Below are 22,748 nucleotides of genomic sequence, written 5' to 3'. Positions count from 1 at the left end.
TTTTCCACTTATTCTGTTATTGCTGTCAGGTCTTGTGGCCTCTGTTCCAACTAGAAACCTGGTTCTTTTTACCTTAAAATGTTCTGCTTTACTATAATCTATGGATGGGAGAAACCAGAGAACCCAACATGGTAGAAATGCATGTGGATTGAGGGAGGAGGCTCTGGGTGAAACCATAGACTCTCCTCTAGGTTAGGTAGGGCTTTCATGAGCAGGCTTAGTCTGTTTTATCAGCTCTGATCTCTTCTGGCCTATCACATGAAATAATTTGCCTTTTTTTTTTTTTTTTCGTTTTTTTGTTAAGGGAAGGAGTTTGAAATCTTCTCCAGTCAAGGCAATATTTCACAATTGGCTCTCCATGGCTGATGTAATGCTAATTTTCTCATCACCATTCAACATAGCTTCCTCCTTACCTCATCTGTCTTTGTGAATGTAGCCCCCATTTTATAAGCATAACCTCTAGAAAACCTGGTTTTATCTTATTAAGAGACCTATCACATCCAGGAAGTTGCCAAAGGAGAAAATCAAGAAAAGGTAGTTGTGTGACGTTGGGCTAGTTACCTGATCTCTGTTTTCTCATCTGTGAAAGAGCAATCGTAATGATTGCCTTATGGTCATTGTAAGAAATGAGGATGAGTTAAATGGAATAGTGCCTAGCATGTAGTAAATGCTCAAAAACGCTGTTATCATTAATATTATCATCACACACAGATAGGGTGTGTTCAGTGTGGGACTGGGCCACCCTGGGAGAGTGTTTGGATGGAGGCTAATGTGAGCCATATTTACCTGATGAGAGAGATAAATCCATTGTTAGAACAGATATCTTCATGTGCCTTTGTCCTCACTCCCTTTCTATGATAGTGCAGAGTCTCCCTCCCCATCCTCCTTCTCCCCCTTTCATCCTTTCTTCCTTCCATCATTTTCATATCTGATTTCAAGAGTAATATATGTTCCTTGTGGAAAATTTGAAAACCATAAAAGAAAATTGAAACACTGTTAAAAATCAGAGAACTTTTCAAAGCTGGGATCATCCTGTACTTTTTGCTCTATAGCCTGCTTTCATTTTTTATTTTCTTTCTTTCTTTTTTAATATTTAAAGAGATACATTCTGAGCCACATGTGAAGACCATGACCCATGACGACTTCAGGAGGTCCTGAGAACATGTGCCTGAGGTTGTTGGGTTACAGCTTGGTTTTATACATTTTCGTGAGACAGAATGACCAGTCTAAACATTAAAACAGAGATCTTAAGACAAAAGAGACTCTTTGTGGCAATAAGATACCAAATTCCAACCTGCCTCTAGTATAACATCACATGACAGCAGGCCCTGAAAGAAAGAAACAAAAACAAAAGTATTTTATCCTCAAATAGATTTCTTTGATATATTTTGAAATGGCCTGGCAAAGCTGTCTTTTGTGGGGGAAATTTACATTCTGTAGAGAATCCCCTTCCCTTTCTAGCTAATTTTCTGATCCTGAAAAGATTAACTGAGATCCCAGCACCTTTTAAAGGTCTGAATGGGAAACACTTGCCATCTATTGCCTTTAAGGGTGGCTACCTTTGAGACTTCATCTACATAATAAGAACCTTGGGCTCCACAATCCCTTATCTTAACCCAGACACTCCTTTCTATTGATTCCAGGTCTTTAATAACTCTTTTTCTTTTTTGTTTTCCTTTTTTTTTGAGCCAGAGTCTCACTCACTCTATGGCCCAGGCTGGAGTGCAGTGGTGTGATCTCGGCTCACTGCATCATCCACCCCCTGGGTTCAAGTGCACACACCATGACTGGATAATTTTATACTTTATTAGTAGAGATGGGACTTTGCTGCGTTGCCCAGGCTGGTCTCGAACTCCTGATCCTGAACTCAAGCAATCCGCCCACCTTGGCCTCCCAGGATGCTGGGACTACAGGCTTGGGCCACTGCACCTGGCCAATAATAATTCTTTCATTTTTGTTGGACAATAAACTACGGGTATTATTGAGTACCGCTCCTGTGTAGCATTTCATCAGATGGATTTCAACCTGCAGTTGGAAGAGACCACTGAGGATCGAAGATAGATTGTTTTCCTGGGTGAGCTCAGGGAATCGACCCTTGGCCCACTTCTGTATTGTAAGACTTGCTTTTTTCTGACTAAGGGACTGAGTACATTGCAGTTGGGTCCCTATGGTATGTAATTATGGGGGTTGTAAGCTTGGATTTTAAGTGCAAGATTTGGGGCCTGGGATGATTTCAGATATAGGCAAGAATGGAAAAATAATGATTATAAGCTAAAGCAGTAACACGATTCAAGGTATTTATTCATTTGGTCATTATTGAGGACCTGCTGTATGCCACCACATGAGGCCAGATGTCCTTGATACGGAAATAAATAAGAAGACCTTCTAGTTTCAGACAGCATCTGTCTCAGTGAGTGAAGACTTAAAAAACCAATTCATGCAGTAGGCTGTTAGAGATGCTCTCAATGAAATCTATCCTGTCCCCAAAAGGAGTCTGAAGGAGGGGATTGGCAAGCGGGGAGCTGGCAAAGGCTGTGTAGGGAGCAGGACATTCTAGGTGGAGAGAGCCTCTAAACAAGGCCCCAGAGGTGTGAAACAGCTTGGATAGATTAGCTTAGCAGCAATGAAGCAATAGCTACACCTTTTCATTTCTCAATCCATTTAATACTGGGTGGAGTAGCTGCACTTGTGAAATTTGGCATGAACCTTAATATTCTTAAAGTGAAAGAAAAAGGCAGAAGGTATGTATTTCGAAAGCATCCTATAGTTTTCTTTCTGTTCTTTCTCTGGGAAAGTGTAGCTCTCCTCCGGAAAAACGTAGCAGTGGTTTCTGTTAACTCTGGTGTTTGCTGTCTGCCTGCTGGCCCAGTGCCCATTCATCATCTGAGTGCCCCCTCTTCACAAGGCACTGTGCCGGTGGGGCTCAGAGCCTGACCTTGCTAGGCTCTTGCAATAGTCACCTGGGGAGGTGGACATCTATGTTGATAGTTGATGTTCTGTGCCGACAAGTTCTGTGGGAAAGTGGAGGTAGGAGCAAGAACTGTGTTGGCAGGAGTCGGGAAAGCTTAAGGCTGCGATGCTCAAAGGAGAGGGTAAGTGATGGACACTCCCTAGACCCTCCTCCCTCTCCACCAAAGGCATAGCCTTCATAGTGCTGGAAATGTTCCATATCCCTCCATTGTGCTGTGGTGGGAAAAAGACAGGGAAAGAGCCCTCCAGGGAACTGGCATTTGTTGTGGCCTGCACTGGCTGGGTCCTAGAGTAGGATGTGTGCATCACTAGCCCTGCATAGCACACTAGCGGTGAGGAAGTGACCACTCAGGTGTTGGGTGATGTGTCTAGGGTCACATTACCTAGAAGAGTGGCAGGGCTGCACTTGCTGCAGGCTTGCTTGACCCTGAAGCCTTAAAAAGACCCTGAAGGGTATAGTTCCTCTCACCATACCGTGGGCTGCAGAACTCATTTCTGGGCCTTGTAAGACCGACCGTTAGTGGGTAGTGGTGAGTAGTGGTGACAGTGGGAGGAGCAATACCTGAACAGAGGCTGCCCTAAATAATGGCTTGTGGTGGTCAGCGCCTGGAAGCCCTGGGTGTGGTTCCCTGCAGAGAGGAGTTCTGAAGCCTCAGAAATGAGGTTTTTGTTTTGTTAAAATTGTCTTGGTCACCCGCTCTCCAGTTGCAGGTCAAGGCCTGCCCTGTGGCTCAAGTATGGGGCCACATGGAGGTTGAATCAGCTGCTTACTTAGTGCTCCCAGGGGAGGGAGGACAGGAAATCCCTCCAGGATTGTTTAGTTCAGCAATACTCCTCCCCACACCTGTGTTACAGCTGAGGAAAGGAGGCCCCTTCAACCCCAGGCATTTGGTGATTCTATCATGTTGGCATGGTTTCTTCTCTGAGCTGGCCATGGTGTGTTTGGTGCCAAGAATGGGCAGCCTGAGTGGTGATGGTCAGTCGGTGCCACTTTGTCAGTCCCTGGACCCCAGCTGTCCACGTTCTCTGCACAGCCCAGCCCTGATGCTTGCTTGTGGGGCCTGCAGTGTGAGTGTTTAGAGCTGACAGATTTGTGGGGGATTTCTGCCACTGATAAAACCAAACCAAAAAGCAAGGAGCTCTACTGAGCTGTATGATTATTTAAGCTACAAACTGAGACAGGTTGTAGTGAGGGACCTAGAGTCTAAGACCAAAGGAAAGTCCATGGCACAAGGTTTGAACGTGGGCCCCACCACCTGAGAGCTGTGAGCTTTGGGAGGAGCTCTTCATCCAGCCCAGCTGGGAGTGGGGATAGTAAAACTGTTTCCCCAGCCAGGAGTGGGGATAGTAATACTGAACCTGTCAGGGCTGCTGTTAGACTATGGGTACTCGGTGCAGCAGAGTCTCTGTAAATGGCAGGGGTGATGCTTTGCAGATGGGAGAAGGGAATAAACTGTAGTTGGTGTCAGGCCCTTTGCTGCACCCTTTATACCGAATTATTTCATTTCACTCCATAACACCTCTGAAATAGGCTACACTGTTCCCATTTGACAGACACCAAAATGAGTTTCAGAGAGTTTCTGAAACTTGTCTAAGTTCATGTAGAAAATGGAGTTTAACTTTCAAATTCTTTCCACCTTGCCATGAGAAAATTTCCATTCCTGCAGAAGATGGCCTTCTATAAAGGGCACCAAAGGGATTTAAGTCACACCCTGGGACATATTCCTAGATCCAAGTGGTTTTTGTATCTTGTTATAGACCAGACAGTAGCAAATGCAATAGGTAAATTTATGTGCCTGTGGAGGGGAGAATTAATTTTCTCCCCTCCCTGGACATTAACTCTGGAAAGCTTAATCTTCTAAAGCTTAATCTTTAGAAAGGGCTCAGAAACTCTGCTTGGTGCGCATAATAAGTGCTGTGTGCCCTAAGGCATTTGTTAGATAAAACGAAAATTAAATAAATAAATAAAATGCTAATCACGCTGCCAGCCCTGAAGTCTCCTTGTCTCTGCTGGCTTTTCCGTGCAGAATAGGCACAGTGGAGCTTTGTTCTTCTGCCCCTTTGTCTGGACGAGGCCCCTCTGGGGCTCACTCACAGGCAGGGAGGCCAGGCCATGCCCGCCCAGGTTTCCCAGGCCCCACTGCCTCCAGCTCTCACTGGCCTCCTTTTCCCGAGTGTGGGGCGGCCCCCTTTCAGTGGATGGGAGGGGTGCTGCCTTCCCCCTTACCTATTTCTCCCAGTGGCAAAAAGGGGCTGAGAGTAGGTAGCTGGAGGGTGCGGGAGACGGTGTGATTCCCTGTTTGCCAGTTGACCTAACTGGAATCTTCCTGAAATCAGTGTATATCCCTGTGAGCAGACAGCAGGCACTATGGGCTGTTTGGCCTTGGGTTCGCTTCCTGCCTTGGGCAGTCTGTGGAATGGAAGCCTGGTCCTTAAGCACTGGTGGCTGTCACCAGCAGGAAGTTTGTTCAGCACCGTGGTTCTGAACCCTGTCCTCATGTTTGAGTCACCTGGGTGCTTTTAAAAGACATCCATATCAGGAGCACAGCCCTGGACCAGCTGACTTAGTACCTGTGGAGTGGGAACTGGTCCAGGCATCTCTGTCTGTATACCTGCTCCAAGGGATTCTGATACATAGGGAGGGTAGAAAGCCCCTGGATAGGATACCTGAGCAGAAAGGGCTGCTCAGGAGTTGCTCGTTCCACCCTTCAGTTTACCCATGAGGACAATGAGTTGACAAATGCCATTTTTTTTTTGAAACAGGGTCTAGCTCCATTGCTCAGGTTGGAGTGCAGTAGCACACTGGAGTCCTGACTTCCTGGACTCAGGCAAGCCTCTTGCCTCAGCCTCTTGAGTAGCTGGGACCACAGACATGAGCCAGCATGCCTGGCTAGTTTTTGAGTTTTTTTTGTAGAGATGGGGTCTCACTGTGTTGCCCAGGCTTTTCTCAAACTCCTAGGCTCAAGTGATCCACCTGCCTCAGGCTCTCAAAGCATGAGGATTACAGGTGTGAGCCACCACACTTGGCCAGCAAAGGGTACTCTGATGGAGACAGGTGGGTTAGAACCAGGTCTCCTGAAGTCTGAGCTCCCAAAGCACTGCCTGTTGCCCTGTTGGTCCACATTCTCATGGCTATGGGAAAGGCAGGCAGTTGGAATTATGATGTTAATGATAAAAATGTCTGCTCATCACCCATGCTGGTAGGGAGACCAGTTTTAGTTAGGTTTAATTTCTCTGTTCTTTCCTTTCCCTGGCACATATTTACCATCACATCTTTTCACATGACATCACAAGTATTGATTTTCTAGGCCATGAGTTCTCGGAGGGCAGGTTCTGGATAATAGCTGGGTTTTTGTTATAGTCATTGTTGTACACTGGTACCTGGCCAGAGCAAGCTTTCAATAAATGTTGTGGAGTGGAAAGGTGGATACCAGACCCCGAGCCTTGAGCGTGGCGGAGCATCGCTCTGAGCTCCTGGGTTAAGTGGGTCAAGTCAGCTACCCTTTGCACTTGGGGCAAGTTCACATGAAAAATCCATAGACGGGCAGAGTCAGGAAAAACAGAACTGAGAAGGGGCTATGAACTTGATCCTAGGAATACTGGCTTACCTAAAAATAAACAACTACACGATCCTCCACACAGCTTCAGCCCCCATTCCCCGTGGCCCTCCCGCCCAGCTCGCCTTTGCAGTGAGCAGATCCAGTATACGTGTCACAGCTGGAATCTGGCTTGTGTTTGGAAATAAACAACTTGGCCCCTCTCTCTGCCTGGGATTTTCCTTTATCAGGAGATGCTCAAAAGCCACCACCCGAGATGAGGTGTTTCTTTCCAGCAGAGATGAGATGTTCTTTTCAGCAACCTGCCTGAGAGCTCCAGGGAAAAGAGGGAGGATTTTGTGGTGGGACAAACACCTTTACATTGTCCTTTTCTGGTTGGTATTTGGAGAGGGCTTGAGGGAGTAGGCTGGATATGAAATAATTTGAGGGGTGAAAGCAGAGGACTAATCCACCAACCCCCCAGCAAGACTGCAGTGGGGAAAAGTCTCTGTCTTGTGGGGGGAGACACCATAGATAGAGAGCAATGGGTGTACCGCTCTGAATGCTGGCTGCCCAGTTAGGTTGCTTTTTGCAGGGTGGCCTGTCCTCAGGCAGCAGCCAGGCAACACTTTGGGGAGAGTAGCTCAGGGGATTCCTGTGTTTCTGCTATAGCTAGTTCAGAGTACTAAGAAAAAAAAAAGCATCCTGCTACCATCATGTTAGGTAGAAACTGGCAGTTCAGAAATGCATGGGAAGGGGCCTTCTCTCCCTCACAGGGCCCTGGGGAGTGTAAATTGGTACAACTACTCTCAAGAGAAACTTGACTAGATAGGGTGAAGTTAGGGATACACATACCCTATAGCCAAAAATTTTACTTCTAGTCTAGTGTGTGTACTGGAAAAACTAGCATGCAAGTGCTCAAGGAGAAATAGATGTACATTGTAGCATTTTTGGTGATGATGAAAAGCTAGAAGGGACCTAAAAGCCTATTAGCCGGGAAATATATCAGTAAATGATGGTTTACACAATGTAGTACTTTTCACCAGTTCCATCTGACTTACATGAACCAACCCAACTACATTTAAGAAAAATGTTGGTAGAAAGGTTGACGAATATCTCTAGTACCATTTCTGTAAGGTTAAAAAAAAAAAAACAAAAAACAAAGAGAAAGATACCATTTTTGTGTTTGAGTTATTTAGAAAATGAGAGACATGTTGCTGCCATCAAGTTGCTCATAGTCTAATGGGGAAAATTGGCAAATAAATAGCTGGAGGCTTCCCGATAGTGAATGTTGATGTTATTGACCAAGTTCCTTGTCTTGCAAGATATGACCAATTTGGAGGGGATATTAGATAAAATGGAGTTCAAATAACAATAACTCAAACAAGTTAATTTTTCTTACACGTAAAAGAAGTCTGGATGTAGGTAACCCAACATCAGTGTGGTGGATCCACAAAGTCATTAGGAACTCAGGATCCTTCCAGCTCACTCTTCTGCCATTCCTTGTCCTTATGTTCCTAGATGGCTGCTGGAGCTCCAGCTTTCACATCAGCTTTCCAGGGAGCAGGATGGATGAACTGGAGAAGGATGTGTCCTGTAAATATTCCTTTTCAAATTACACAATGTAGTACTTTGTGGCACTTCAATTTATGTGTCATTGGCCAGGTATTAGTCACACAGCTACACCTACCTGCCATGGGCCAGCTAAAACCTCAGCATTCTGTTAGGAAGAAAGGAGAGTGGAAAGTGGGAGGCCACCTCTAGATGATGAAAGATGAGATAATGAGTTTGGGTACCTCTGGCCCATGCAAGCTGGCCATCCATTTGGGGGTTAGATTGGGACTGGAGCTTATGAGAGGAATGGGGTTCAGAGTTTTCTAAATTGGGAGGCATCAGCATGTAGGTGATTGTGGGAGTCCTGGGAAGGAGGCTGCTGAGTTGTCAGAAGGGTAGGAGAACTGGGAAGCTAGAGGTGGGTATGTCTGGGAGGAGAGACCACCTGGCCAGATGCCCCAGTGAAGTCAAGCAGGATGAGGGTGGGAGTGAGAACATGGACTCTGAGGGCTTCTGCAAGAGCAGTTTTGGTGGAGTAGAGAGACTAAGGTCAGTGGAGGAGTAATATTGAACAGCTGAGGAAATGTGTCAAGATCTTTGAACTTGAAGGGAATGAGAGAGAGAAAGAGGAGTTGAAGAGAAAGTATTTCTTAAGGCCAGAAAGATTTGAATGCAGGTTTGGAGGCTGAAGGACAGCTAGACCTCCCCTCCCCATCCCCTTCCCAAGGAGGATGGTAATGATGGGAGGTGAGGATAGGCAAATCTAGCAAGTACAGGCCAGTGGCCTCCAGTGTCTCTGCAACAGGGCTTGTAGAGCATGAAACTGGTGAGATGCTGCCCCAGGAATTGGGGAAGAGCAAGGAATTAGATAGGATCAAGTCAAAGAGCTGCTAAGCCAGAGGAAGTAGGTCAAAACCTAAAACTTTGGATGTCCCCAACCCACCTGCACATTGGGTTTCCTCCAGTAGCAATTACAGGAGCAGAGAAGAAGAGATTACCCAGGATTAGAAGGCTGCAGGCAGAGTGGCAGAAAAAGGCAGGGAGGGGGGCTGTGGGGTCCTGGAGTGGCAGTGGTGTTGTGGAGTTCAAGCAGGGTATATTACATTATGCTATAAGGTGGAAAAGGGTGGGGCACATTTTAGAAATATTCCCATTAGAAATGGTAAGAAAGAAAAAAATCTTGTGCCCATGAAGTCGTAAATGTCAGAGCATTGTCTCATCGTTACTGAAAATGTGATCATTCCAGACACACAGAACTGTGCTCTCAGTCACCCGCATCAGTGCTTCTGTATATTCTGAGTTGCATTAATTTTCAGGTCACTTATTTAATATGAAACTGTGCCTGCTTGTTACTTGGTAGCAGACCTGGGAGCCAGGTGGCCTGGGTTCAGATTCCAGCTCTGCCTCTTACTTACTGTGTGAACTTGGACGGGGCTGTGTACAGTCAAGCAGGTTGTGCACTGTACAACGTGGTGAAGGGTTCCTGAAATCCAGACTACCCTTATTGCCAGGAATATGCCTTTTGTGGGTCTGTGCTGTGTATGTGCAGAGGATGTGAGGCACTCTTTCACCTTGCACAAAGGCACTGCATGGGTTGGTTCTGGCTCTGGCTTTGGGCAAGTTACCTCTGCACATCGGTTTCTTCTTTCGTTGGGAGAATAAATGAGTTACCACAAGTAATGTACTCGGAACAGTGCCTGACACATGGCTAAGAACCATGGCAAGGATTAGATGCTGATTATAGTAGCAGAATGAGCTGAGCCTCCTGGGTCTCCTCTGAAGGCTTATCTTGAGTTTCCCAAAGCCTGGCATTTAGGAGAGGATGTAGTTCTCCACCCCTTACAGTTTGGTCACTGAGTTTGCATTTTTTTCCCAAAGATTACAAAGATTTCCAAAGGTTCTCTCTAAACCTTAAGCTTTTCCAGGTTGCAGCTGCTTAATCTTAAGGCAGCTGACCTTGGTGTTCCTGGTGCCTTCTTCATCTGAAAGAGGATGAGGTAGTTGGGGCTAAGGATACCCCAGGTAGTCTAGCAAGATTTGCCATTCAGACATTTGCGTAAATCTTCTCCCTAAACATCAAACTGGAGAAATACAGGTGTGCTATAGGGAGAATGAAAACAGCCCTTTCCAATTTGGGACAGTTTGCTTGGAAGGTGGGGCCTTACCCCTATGGCATCCGGATCTATTCGGTAACTGCAACCACCTTCTTTCTTTCTTTTTTTTTTTTTTTTTGGTTTGGTTTTCTTTCTCATGATTCTTGTATGAATTCTAATTAAGAGACATTACATTCAGAATTATAGCACTCATAGTGATAATTTTCAGAAGACTATAACAACTTCTTTGCCACTTAAGGGGTACAAAGGGTGCAGCTGTTTCTCTGAATGAATTCTTAAATAAATTACTACTACTGTGTCTGGAATTGGTGGTTCTTGGTCTCACTGACTTCAAGAATGAAGCCACGGACCCTCGCGGTGAGTGTTACAGTTCTTAAAGATGGTGTGTCCGGAGTTTGTTCCTTCAGATGTTCAGATGTGTCTGGAGCTTCTTCCTTGTGGTGGGTTCATGGTCTCGCTGACAGGAGTGAAGCTGCAGACCTTCGCGGTGAGTGTTACAGCTCTTAAAGGCAGCACGTCTGGAGTTGTTCGTTCTTCCCAGTGGGTTCGTGGTCTCGCTGGCTTCAGGAGTGAAGCTGCAGACCTTTGCGGTGAGTGTTACAGCTCATAAAGGCAGTATGGACCCAAAGAGTGAGCAGCAGCAAGATTTATTGCAAAGAGCAAAAGAACAAAGCTTCCACAGTGTAGAAGGGCACCTGAGTGGGTTGCCTCCTGCTGGCTCGGGCAGCCTGCTTTTATTCCCTTATCTGACCCTAGGCACATCCTGCTGATTGGTCCATTTTATAGAGAGCTGATTGGTCCATTTTACAGAGAGCTGATTGGTCTGTTTTGACAGAGTACTGATTGGTGCATTTACAATCCTTGAGCTAGACATAGAGTGCTAGACAGAAAAGATCTCCAAGTCCCCACTAGGTTAGCTAGACACAGAGTTATCTACAGAGTACCAGTTGGTGTATTTACAAACCCTGAGCTAGACACAGAGTGCTGATTGGTGTGTTTACAATCCTTGAGCTAGACACACAGTGCTAGACAGAAAAGTTCTCCAAGTCCCCACTAGGTTAGCTAGATACAGAGTACCAATTGGTGTATTTTCAAACCTTGAGCTAGGCACAGAGTACTGACTGGTGCATTTACAAACCCTGAGCTAGACCCAGAGTGCTGATTGGTGCGTTTACAATCCCTTAGCTAGAGCCCAGGTGGCCTCACCCAGTGGATCCCGCACCAGACTGCAGTCGGAGCTGCCTGCCAGTCCCCAGCAGCGCTTGCACTCCTCAGCCCTTGGGCGGTTGATGGGACCGGGCGCCATGGAGCAGGGGGCAGCGCCCATGGGGGAGGCTCCACTGCAATGGGGGAGCTCAGACATGGTGGACTGCAGGTCCCCAGCCCTGCCGCGTGGGAAGGCAGCTAAGAATTTGAGTGCAGCGCTGGCAGCGGACCCTGCTGGGGGACCCGGGGCAACCTCCGCAGCTGCTGGCCTGGGTGCTAAGCCCCTCACTGCCCTGGGCCGGTAGCGCAGGCCAGCCGCTCCGTGTGCGGGCGTGGAGCCTGCACCCGCACCCGCTGGAACTCGTGCTGGCCTGTGAGCCCTGCATGCAACCCGGGTTCCCGCCCACACCTCTTCCTCCACACCTCCCCGCAAGCAGAGGGGGCCAGCTCCTAGCCTTGGCCAGCCCAGAGAGAGGCTCCCACAGTGCAGTGGCGGGCTGAAGGTCTCCTCAAGCGCCGCCAGAGTGGACCCCGAGGCTGAGGAGGTGCCGAGAGCAAGGGCTGCTAGCACGTTGTCACCTCTCATTACCACTCGAATTTTCCTATTTGTAGCTGTGTTACAGATTACTGACCGCAAGTCCATGTTCCAGACATTCTTTGCCAACACAGATTAATTAAAAGAGAGCCACCCCCAAAGTCTTAGGGTGAATTGGGAAAGAGGAAAGAGGCCATTCCTTGGTAAAACTTTGTAGTTTTCTTTCCCAATACATCTTTTTATTGAGAATTTCCATTTTTATCCTGTGTTCCTCCTCTGCCATCTCACACTCTCACTCCATCTGCTGGATTTTGGCCACAATGTACCTCATTCATTTGTATCAGTTGCAGTTGTCAGATGGACATTTGTTGATGGTATTCTTCCTCATGCATCTTCTTTAAAGCACCTTCCTGAGAGGTTTTGCTCCTGTAGGTTTTGCTCCTGGCTGTTATTCTGACAGCTGAACACCAGGGTTCAGGTTGAGAGGTCCTCTTAACGTACTGGAAAACGTATGAACTCTTTCTCATCATTGCGCAGTTCTGTATTTGAAACAGCAAATGATTCTTGGGCCCTGGCGTCGGGGTGGTATTCGGGCTCCTCCTGGGGGGCGGCTGGGGCTTTGCAGGAAGTGGAGATGCTCCAGCAGCATGCTGGTGATCTCCTTCCCTAGGACATGGGTACTCAGGAGGGGCGGACGCTGCCTTTCGCCTTCTCTCTCCTTTCATGGGCCATAATTGTTTTGGTCCGAGCCTTGATGTTCTCCCAGCACTTCTTCAGCTGTTTGAAATCTGGCAGGGACAGCTCGGCTGAGAGTTGTATTTGTGGGCCAGCGCCTGCAAGTACATTGCTTAAGGCCAATAGTTCGTGTATTACTTTTCTTACATTCCAGCACATATTTGTACTTTTCTACTAAAGCCAGCAGGGTGCTCTTTTCTAGTTCTAAGAAATATTTGGCAGGTTTTATAATTTCATTGTTTTGCATTTTCCATTATATTTCTCCTGGCCGCTAGCTATCCTGTAATCCCAGCTACTTGGAAAGCTGAGGCAGAAGGACTGCTTGAGCCCAGGAGGTCAAGGCTACAGTGAGCCATGTTTGCACCACTGCACTCCAGCCTGGATGACAAAAGGAGACACTGCAGCAGCGTGCCCCGCCCCCCCTTTTTTTTCTTTTTTGAGACAGAGTCTTTCTGTGTCACCTAGGCTGGAGTGCAATGGCATGATCTTGGCTCACTGCAACCTCCGCCTTCTGGGTTCAAGCGATTCTCCTGCCTCAGCCTTCTGAGTAGCTGGAACTACAGGGGCCAGCCACCATGCCTGGCTAATTTTTGTATTTTTAGTAGAGATGGGGTTTCACCATGTTGGCCAGGCTGGTCTTGAACTCCTGACCTCAAGTGATCTGCCCACCTTGACCTTGCAAAGTGCTGGGATTACAGGCATGAGCCGTGCCCGGCCTGACTTCTTGTTTGGGGCACAGATCAGACTGTATAAGAATCATGAGAAAAACAGTAATATCTTGGGCTTTCACCAAATGATTTATCCTGGTCAGCACTATCTTTAGAAGACATAAATTTCCATAGTTTCTTGATTTTAGGATATATTTCATAGTTTAATGTTTCTGAAATTGGGAGGGTTTGTATGATATCTTTAATGTAGTGTTTCTTTGCTCTCCCCACATGCTGTTATTACATTGATTATGTGTCTCATAAATGAATATCCCTACCTCTTGTGGGTCATCCAGGATGGAATTTGTTTTATTGGTCAGTAGAAAAGGCTCTGACCTAATTAGCATATCGAGTAGGTATTCTGTGTAAGTTAATGCATTTATTTTATTTTTTATTATTTTTGAGATGGAGTCTTACTCTGTTGCCAAGGCTGGAGGGCAGTGGTGCCATCACAGCTCACTACAGCCTCCGCCTACTGCGGTTCGAGCGATTCTTGTTCCTTAGCCTCCTGAGTAGCTGGGATTACAGGTGCATGCCACCATACCTGGGTAATTTTTGTATATTTAGTAGAGAGAGGATGTCACCATATTGGCCAGGCTGGTCTCAAACTCCTGACCTCAGGTGATCCGCCCACCTCAACCTCCCAAAGTGCTGGGATTACGGGCGTGAACCACTGTGCCTGGCCAAGTTAACACATTTAGTCTTTGGGAGAAACTGAAGCTCAGGACTAGGTCAGTAATTTGTTAAAGGTCACACCGCTAGGAAAGAGTAGATCCAGTACATGAGCCCAGCTCTGTCTAACCATGATGTTCAGTTCTTTCTCCATCCCAGGAGAGACCTGTACTTCTTCTCTTCTGGCTTCTGCTGTTTTTTTAAGCCTAGGATGCCCTCTTCTCTTCCTATTGAAACTTCATTTATGGGCCAGGCACTGTGACTCACATCTGTAATCCCAGTGCTTTGGGAGGCAAAGAAGGGAGGATCTCTTGAACCTAGGAGTTTGAGACCAGCCTGGGCAAGATGGTGAGACTCTGCCTCTACAGAAATTTTAAAAAATTAGCAGGGGTAGTGGTGTTCACCTGTAACCCCAGCTACTCAGGAGGCTGAAATGGGAGGATTGCTTGAGCCTGGGAGTGTGAGACTGCAGTGAGCCATGGTCACGCCACTGCACTTCACCCTGGGTGACAAGAGAGAGAGACCCTGTCTCTACTGGAAAAAAACAAAAAACAAAAATCCCAAAACAAAGCTTATACCACCTGTTCCCCAAAAACCTACTGGGAAAAAAAAGCTCCATTTATTATTCTTTCAATTTGAATAACATTTTATAATTATAAAAATGATACCTGTTCTTTGAAAATACAAAAAAGTAAAAAATAAAACTTCTATTTCCAGTGTTTACATTTTGAGATGTTAATTTTGCTATAAAAATAGAAATTGACCTCAAACTTGAAAAAAGAAAATTAATGCCTTTAAGTTAAAATAAAAAAGATACGTGGAGATCATACTGCAAATGTAGTTCCCTTATCTTGAGTTGCTAACTTTCTAGAAGATTATGGGCATTGCCTCATATCATTAAATACACTGTTAAAAGGGACTTTAAAGAAAACAAAAAGTTGCCTCATAGTTTTCTGTGATTGACACACCAGAATGTAGTTACCTACTTCCCCATGTTTGGCTATTTTAAGTTACACTTCCCTGAATAGGCTTATGCTTACACTTAATTGTTTCTTTAGGATAAATTCCTAGAAGTGGAGTCTGGCTCAAGGGGTGGGGGCCGCTTGTGGGGCTTCTGTTGCATCGTCCTGTTTCTCTGCTGCCCTCCAGGGGGGCGATGCCGTTCCACGCTCCTGCCATGCTCCTACCACAGCCACACTGGGGAGTCCCTCTGCCAGTGTTGCCAAACATCTACCCATATGTTTCCATTTTGTATTTCCTTGCTTATTATTAAGGTGGGAGGTTTGTTACCGTTGCTGGCAGAGGTAACTTTCCTTTGAGATAAACATGTATATTTCCTTGGCCTGTTTAACTGACTTCTTCATGCAACCCCACTCATTCTTCAAGATCCAATTCAAAGCTCATCTTTTCCATGAACTTTTTCCTGACACCTGTCTTTTCTCTGAAGCTAGAAGCTTTTATTTTCATATTTAAATTCTCACAGCCTGCATGTATCTGAAAACCCTTGTCAAAGACACTTTTGCATTGTAATTTGATATCTTTGGCCCCCACTTGAATCTGAGGTCTTTAGGGTAGGAGATGGGTCATTCATTTCTGTATTGTTTGCAGGGCCTTGGCACCATACTGGGTAACTAGTGGGTACTCGATACTCCTGAATGGATGAGTAGATGGACACACACTGTTCTTAAAAAACAAACCAGCCCATCCCACACCCGTCAGCAAAATGAGTCTAATGCCATCTTATGAAATTGCTCTTCCTTCCGCATCTTTCCCTTTGGAATCAGTGAGGTTTTGCTCCATCTAAAGACCCAGCAGGGGCTGGGCGCAGTGGCTCACGCCTGTAATCCCAGCACTTTGGGTGGCTGATGTGGGTGGATTGCTTGAGCCCAGGAGTTTGAGACCAGCCTTGGCAACATGGTGAAACCCCATCTGTACAAAAAATATAAAAATTAGCTGAGTGTAGTTGTGTGCGACTGTGGTCCTGGGTACTCAGGAGGCTGAAGTGGGAGGATCGTTTGAGCCTGGGAGGTCGAGGCTACACTGATTACACCACCACACTCCAGCCTAAGCGACAGAGTGAGACCCTGTCTCAAAAAAACAAAACAAAACAAAATAAAACACCCAGCAGGGCAGATGGAGTAACCGGCAAAGCCGGCCTTAGCGGTGAGGTTGGGCATGGCAGCCTGAGCAGGGATCTGCTCCAAATAGTACGTCTACCATGGGCTCCTGGACCTTTCTCCCTTTGCTAGAAGAGAAGCACCAGCACCCTCCCTTTTCCTCTTGTGACATTTTAAAATGTATTATTACCATTCATAGCCTTATAAAATCAGTACACAGTAATTACAGAACATTTGGAAAACACAGAAAAGTAGAAGGAAGAAAATGATTACCTATAGCCTTCCCACTCAGATCAGCCCATTCATAAATGACATTTCTGCTGTGTTTTCTTTCAGTTGTGTTTTCCAGGCAAAGACTGTGTGTACAAAGTTTTGCTTACGTAGTTCTTGCCATCCATCATGCAGACTTTTTTGTCCTGCCTGTCACTTAGTAAAATACCACAAAAAACTTCCTATGTTTTTGTAAACCTGCTCAGTGGCTTTGTCATAGTTGAGTAAGTGGTTTTACCATCGCCTCCTTAGCTGTGCTTCTATTGTTGGGTCTTTGGGTTGTTTGCACTGTGTCCCTCTAGTAAACAATGTCGGGATGGACAAGTTTATGTTGGGTGTTTCCTTGTCCCTTTGCTGGTTACCCCAGGCAGACTGGCCCATACCAGCCCTTCCCCGCTTCATTCTCCTCCCTTGGGGCCAGTGCCCCATTTGCCTCTCGGTTTGTGTTTCTCAGTCTCTGTGTGTAGCAATATGTTGAGAAATGGCTTCCTTTTTCAGGAAGAAAACTCAAGATGTTGAGCCTTGAAGAGGCCGTGCACAAAGGTGCAGAGTCCTGCGTGCTGGATCATGGCCTTGGCACTGCAGGGCGGCCCCCTTCTGCCTCACAGGCCCAGGGTTACAGAGGGTGCAGGTGACCGAGAGGCCATGCCTTTGGAGGGGCTGCCTGGCAAAACGTTTCCCCTGACAGTAAGCTGAGGGGGTGGCCCTGGTCACATGCTGCAGGTCTCTGGAGGGGGTATAGTGAATACCTGGGTCCGTTTTCTGCCTGGTCGCAGACTCGGATCCGTCATGGCAGATCTGGCCCCTGCGTTCTGTGGGCGAGTGTTGGGGGAGAACCCCTCCTGTGGGGTTGCTGAGATGTGTGCTGTGCTGGAGGTGGCTCCTCTGAGCAGCTGCTTGGAACATGCTGTTGAGCTCCAGAGAGCACTACAGCACACAGCCAGTGGCACCCTGAGGAGCTGCGGTGACAAAGGCCACTGCAGCACTCAAGGCTCAGGTTTGGATGGTGGAATAACATTGCCTGGGTTCACCTTCCACCCTGGACAGTTACTTTATCTCTCTGTCTTTCACCTCCACGTGGGGATAGTGATAACACCCACCTCCCCAGATGAAATGAGTTAGCATTCTATACACTTCTTAAAACAGTCCCTGTTTGTTAAATAAAAATAGGGAACCAGTGTTACCAGCTAGACCAGTCGCTCACAGCAGGTTGAACCAGGCCTTCTGCCGTCCAATATGGGGGAAAGAGAGCTGGACCAGAACCAGGAGACCTGGAGACCGTCCTGGCACTGCCTTCTACTTTGTGTGACTTTGACTGAGTCGTGGTCCCTCTCTGGGCCTCAGTTTTCTCATCAGTTTTTCATCTATTTCTGTGAGATGACCTTAGGCCCTTCTTAGAACATCCAAGGATTTTGTAATTTAAAGGCATTTCAGACATCTCAAGACGAGTCTGGTCCTGCTAATAATCCCCACTGGTTGACGTGGTCCCTAGATGGGGCTGATTGCAAAGGCCAGAGGGCAGGAGATGCAGAGCCCTGTAGGGTTTGCCCGGTTTTTCTCCGTGCGGGTGAGCTATCCTCCACCTGGAGGGTTACAGTAGCTGGGTCACCTGGGAATAGGCTGTGGGAGAACTGGCCTCCTTAGGAATGTGCTGTCCTGCATGGCAGAGGTACATTTCAAGTACGGGCTGCTCTGTGAGGCCAGCCTGCAGCACTTGAGACTGAGTTGCCCTGAGGTCTGTGTGAGTGAAATCGGGTCTTAAGCAAGAGTGAGTGCGTGCATCTCCGCTTTGAGCTGTTACGTCAGAAAGCTAAATACAGAGAGCCCTTGCGACTGGAGAACTAGCAGGAGGCCCTGGCTCTGATTCTTTGTCAGCGGGTGGGATGGGGTAGGATGTGGCTTACAGGCCGCTATGGAGGAGAGGACTGTGCTAGGAAAAAGGTTGGAGCTGGTGGACTCTCTCCCAGGCACTGCTTTTCCCACAGGCCTTCTGGAAGGTTCTGGCCTCCTCCTGATCAGGTGGCAGAGCATCCCCGGGGCTCCTCACCAGGATTCATGTGCCGTGTGTCAGTGATGTCTCCATCTGCATCATTGCTGGTGGAGCACAGTGGGAAAGGTCAGCCTTCGAACTGTGGAAGGTCAGACCCAGCGCCTCAAGCCTGGAGGGACAGCATGGGGCATCAGCCTCTTATGAGTTTAAGTTGGCTCTGGCACATACCAGCTGGTGACGTTGGGTTAGCTTCCTGACTCTCTGAGTCCTTTTATATACATGAGAACATTTGTACCAAGATGCCCAGCATTGGCCTGATGGACAGTAGGTACCCCAAAAGTCTCAGTCATTCAAGGAGGTAATGTAACCCATGGTTAAGAGCATGGGCTGAGCAGCTGAACTTCCTGGGTTCAGTTTCTTGCTCTGCCACTTACTAGCCACATGATGTGGGACTGTTCCTCATCCTCAGTTTATGCCTCTGTACAATGGGGATAGTTATGTTAGGGCGTGTCTCATAGGTTTGTTGCAAGGATTAAGTGAGTTAGTTCAGTTGTCCGTTGGTATCCACAGGGGACTGCTCCCAGGAACCCCCTAGGATACCAAAATCCAAATTCTCAAGCCCTCTCAGTACAGATGCAGATGCAACCCTTTTTTTTTTTTTTTTTTTTCTTGGACAGAGTCTTACTCTATCACCAGGCTGGAGTGCAGTAGCACAATCTTGGCTCAGTGCAACCTCTGCCTCCAGGGTTCATGCGACTCTCCTGCCTCAGCCTCCCGAGTAGCTGGGACTACAGATGCATACCATCATGCCCAGCTAATTGTTGTATTTTTAGTAGAGACGGGGTTTCACCATGTTAACCAGGATGGTCTTGATCTCTTGACCTCGTGATCCGCTCGCCTCGGCCTCCCAAAGTGTTGGGATTACAGGCGTGAGCCACCGCGCCCAGCCACAACCATTCGTTTTTTAAAAAAGACTTCTGATCTGCCATTGAATCTATGGATGCAGAACCCACAGATCCTAAGTGCTGACTGTACGCATAAAGCACTTAAAGCAGTGTCTAGCGCATGATAGCCACCCTTGTTGGAGTTAGCTATCATTGTCTAATTTCTTCAGTAAGGGTGGTCAGTTCATTTCTTGGGAGCTTGGCAGCATACCGTCTCTCTTTATTTTGAGATGCATCCCCACTCTGTTCAGCTAGAGCTTGTCCAGGGTGACAGGTGTGTGTGTGTGTGTGTGTGTGTGTGTGTGTGTGTGTCTTTTTCAGCCGTGTCACTGCTATTCAGGTCTGGAGAGTAGCTCCCCTTGCAGCCTGCGGGCCAGGCCTCTGCTTGGCTGACTTCTTCGGGCTGTGTGTATCTTGTTACCCATCCTGGTTTGCCTGCCTCTTCTGCACAGACTGTGCTCAGAGGTTTGTGTTGCACAGTTTGGCTCGGGTGTGCCCAGCTCTTGACCTCCTGAGAATGAAGTAAGGGCCAGGAAAGCCATCCTATCAGTGTGGGTATGTTCCAGCCATGCCTGACCTTGTCTATGTTTGCCCCTTTTCAAGGAATACACTAGGGTAGCTTGGGACATGCCATGTAGATGGAGTCATCCAGGAATGTGTTTAAGAATCTTAAAGCAATAAACAAGTCAGACTAACTGCTTTCAAAGAATACAAGAGACTGGAATTTTCATGATAGAGATGGCTGACAATGAGTGTTAATCTATTTTAGCAGGCCTCATGTGAAGCAACAGACATCCCCCTCTTCCCCCATTTTACAGATAAGGAAACTGAGGCAGAGAGTGGTTAAATAATCTGAGTTAAAGCAGCTAGTCAGTGGCCGAGCTGGGATTTGAACCCTGGTCTGTTGGCCTGTAGGCCCCAGCACCTGACTATCCATCACTATACTGCCCCTGGCTGGCATTCCTGGGATTATGCAGCGGTGGCATCCTGTCCCCTGAGCCCTTTCTCATCCCCCACTAATGGTGGTGCTGGTGATTGAGCCCAGTTACAGCTGTGTTGCCTGAGGTGCACAGGGCCTAGGGGGATAACTGCGTTATCTTTAGCCATTGCTTATTAGAAAGGGTGGTCTTGCCTTCTTTCTCCCTCCCAGAGCTGATATCACCTAAACCTTGCTGCAATTTTATTCCTGGGTTCCAGGTCTGATTTTTATTTCCCCTACATCCCATATCTCCTTCCTCTGACCAGACAAAATGGTCCCTTAGGAAAAGAGCTTTGAGGATGTTATACAGTGGAGATGGCTGTGGCTAATCAGTGACCTTCTCAGATTGCTTAGGAAAAGCGTGATTGTCCTTGTCAGGACTTTCTTCCCTGAGAGGCATCTAAGAGGTCCCTGAGGTCACAACTGGGAGTGACCCTGGGTGGGACGCAGTGTCTCAGGGGTGCTTTGTTTTAATCTATGAATTTAAAATCGTGCTTTCCTGGGTGGGAGTTGGGGTGGGCAGTGGTTGTGAAGCTGGCGCCACAACATAGGATGGTGTGTAGCCTTGGCCATGTCCCTTTACCTCTGAGCCTTGGTTTGCAGTGAGGATCAGATGAGGTGCTGTCTTGCCAGAGCGCTTCGTAAACTCTGCAGTGCCGTGACTGAGTGTGAGGTGCTGCAACCAAGTATCCATAAGGTACACAGTCATCACATTTGTGTGTGCCACAGAAAGAACAGACAGTCATGTCACTAGGGGTAATTCTGGTCTCATTTGAAACTCAGCGTGGTGGTTTGGTGCCAGAGGTGTTCCTTGGGCCTTTGGTACAAGTGGATTGTTAAAAGAGTGTGGATGCTGAACTACCCTCATGCATACAGCTTCATTTCACAGCCGGTTGCTCTCCTTGTTCGGTGGGAAGCTTGCAGATACATTAACAGATCAACAATCGTGATCCTTCATCTGGACTCTTGCCTTCTGCGCTCTTCCCCAGTCACCCGTCCTGGTTTTCCTATCGGCTGCCAAAGGCATAGCTTTGATGTTAAGATTAAGATTGCAGCGAAGGAAGATGGGAAGGAATCTTTGCTGGGAGCTCGCCGTCAGCCAGCTGCTGTGTCATATTGTTTTGTCTTCACAGTGATCTTTTGAGGCTGCTCTTTGCCCCTCATTTATAGCAGAGGAAATAAAGGCTCAGACATTCAATTGCCCATGGGCCCTTAGCTGGTAGGAGTCAGGGGTGAGATGTGTACTTGGGTCTGTCTCACTCTAATATCCATGGTCTTTCTGATTAAAATGATTAAATCTCCCTCTCTGTCTTGCCAGGAGCACCTAGGCCCACTCTTCTTTAGGGGATAGTATGCTTCCTGCCCTGCATATGGGATGGAGACGGGTGGATGGAAGCAGCATCCCCAGCTGGCTGGAGAGGGCCCTATGGGGCCTGGCCACGATGGCAGACACTGCCTCTCTACAATTGCTTTCTGTCTGACCCACCCCCAGGGGTGTGGGGAAGAGTTGGAGATGGTACTGTTGGAGCGGCGGCTTGTGCTGTTGGCAAACATAGGGTTCCCCTCTGCCTGGGAGACAGGGCAGGCACAGCGCTGAAGTGAGAGACAGCTGGGCTGGGGCTGCCTGTGGGCTGAGTGCCCTTTGAGGGTGGAATCTCCAGTCGAAGGGCCCCTCCCCGAGAACCACCAAGTCCTAGTAAATCAAACAACAAACAGGGCTCTGCTTGGGCGGCTCATTTGCTGGAGAAACTCAGTGCTTCAGCTTCCTGCTAAAGGTATGCTGGTATGCCAGAAATTCCCTGGACAAGCAAGAAGGGAAGTCATGTCTTTATAGTAAAAACACTAATAAAACAGCTCTAGAATCTTCCCCTTCCTCTACACCCACACTACCACTAACTAAATTACCTTTTGTTCTTATCATTTGCTGAATTGCAGTGCTGCTTAATTGATTTTCCTGTCTTTGGTTTCTCCACACCCACTTTGATCTGTCCTCCTTATGGTTTCCAGAATGAGAATTGTTCAGAAATGCAAATCTGATCACGTTTTTTCCTTTGCCTCCCACCCCACGCCTGCAAGATTGAGTGCAGATGCCTGAGTGTGGCATTCCAGGACCTTCTGGAACTTTGTAGGACCTGCATGAACTGGGTTCCCTGACTGAAACAAAAGCGGTACCAGCCATTGATCTGGAGGGTCCAAGAAGGCCCTGCTCGTGCACTGGCTCCTGGGTGGGGACGATTCCATCAGGGGCAGGCCCAGGGCCACTCATTATGGTCTCTTCGTCATAGTAGTCAGGGCTCTGGGAGACTCTGTACTCTGTTGGACAAAGTAGCCGCAGACCAACCCAGGTTCAAGGGGAGAGGAAATAGACCTCTAGATTGGAGGAGTGTCATATACTTTGTGGCCATCTTCAATCTGCTGT

At 47.5% G+C, this 22,748-nt stretch overlaps 1 protein-coding gene and 1 pseudogene across 1 annotated transcript in view; one reads left to right on the top strand and one right to left on the bottom strand.

The window, feature by feature from the left end:
- The window catches only part of KSR1 (kinase suppressor of ras 1), a 149,242-nt gene that overhangs the window by 45,827 nt on the left and 80,667 nt on the right, over nt 1-22,748 (top strand). The gene's annotated exons all lie outside the window — the stretch shown is intronic.
- On the bottom strand, nt 12,055-13,000 carry LOC105520006 (annotated as a pseudogene).

This window comes from Colobus angolensis, unplaced genomic scaffold (genome assembly GCF_000951035.1).
Source record: "Colobus angolensis palliatus isolate OR3802 unplaced genomic scaffold, Cang.pa_1.0 Scaffold368, whole genome shotgun sequence".
Lineage (NCBI taxonomy): Eukaryota > Metazoa > Chordata > Mammalia > Primates > Cercopithecidae > Colobus > Colobus angolensis.
This window is presented reverse-complemented; position numbering and strand designations above follow the sequence as displayed.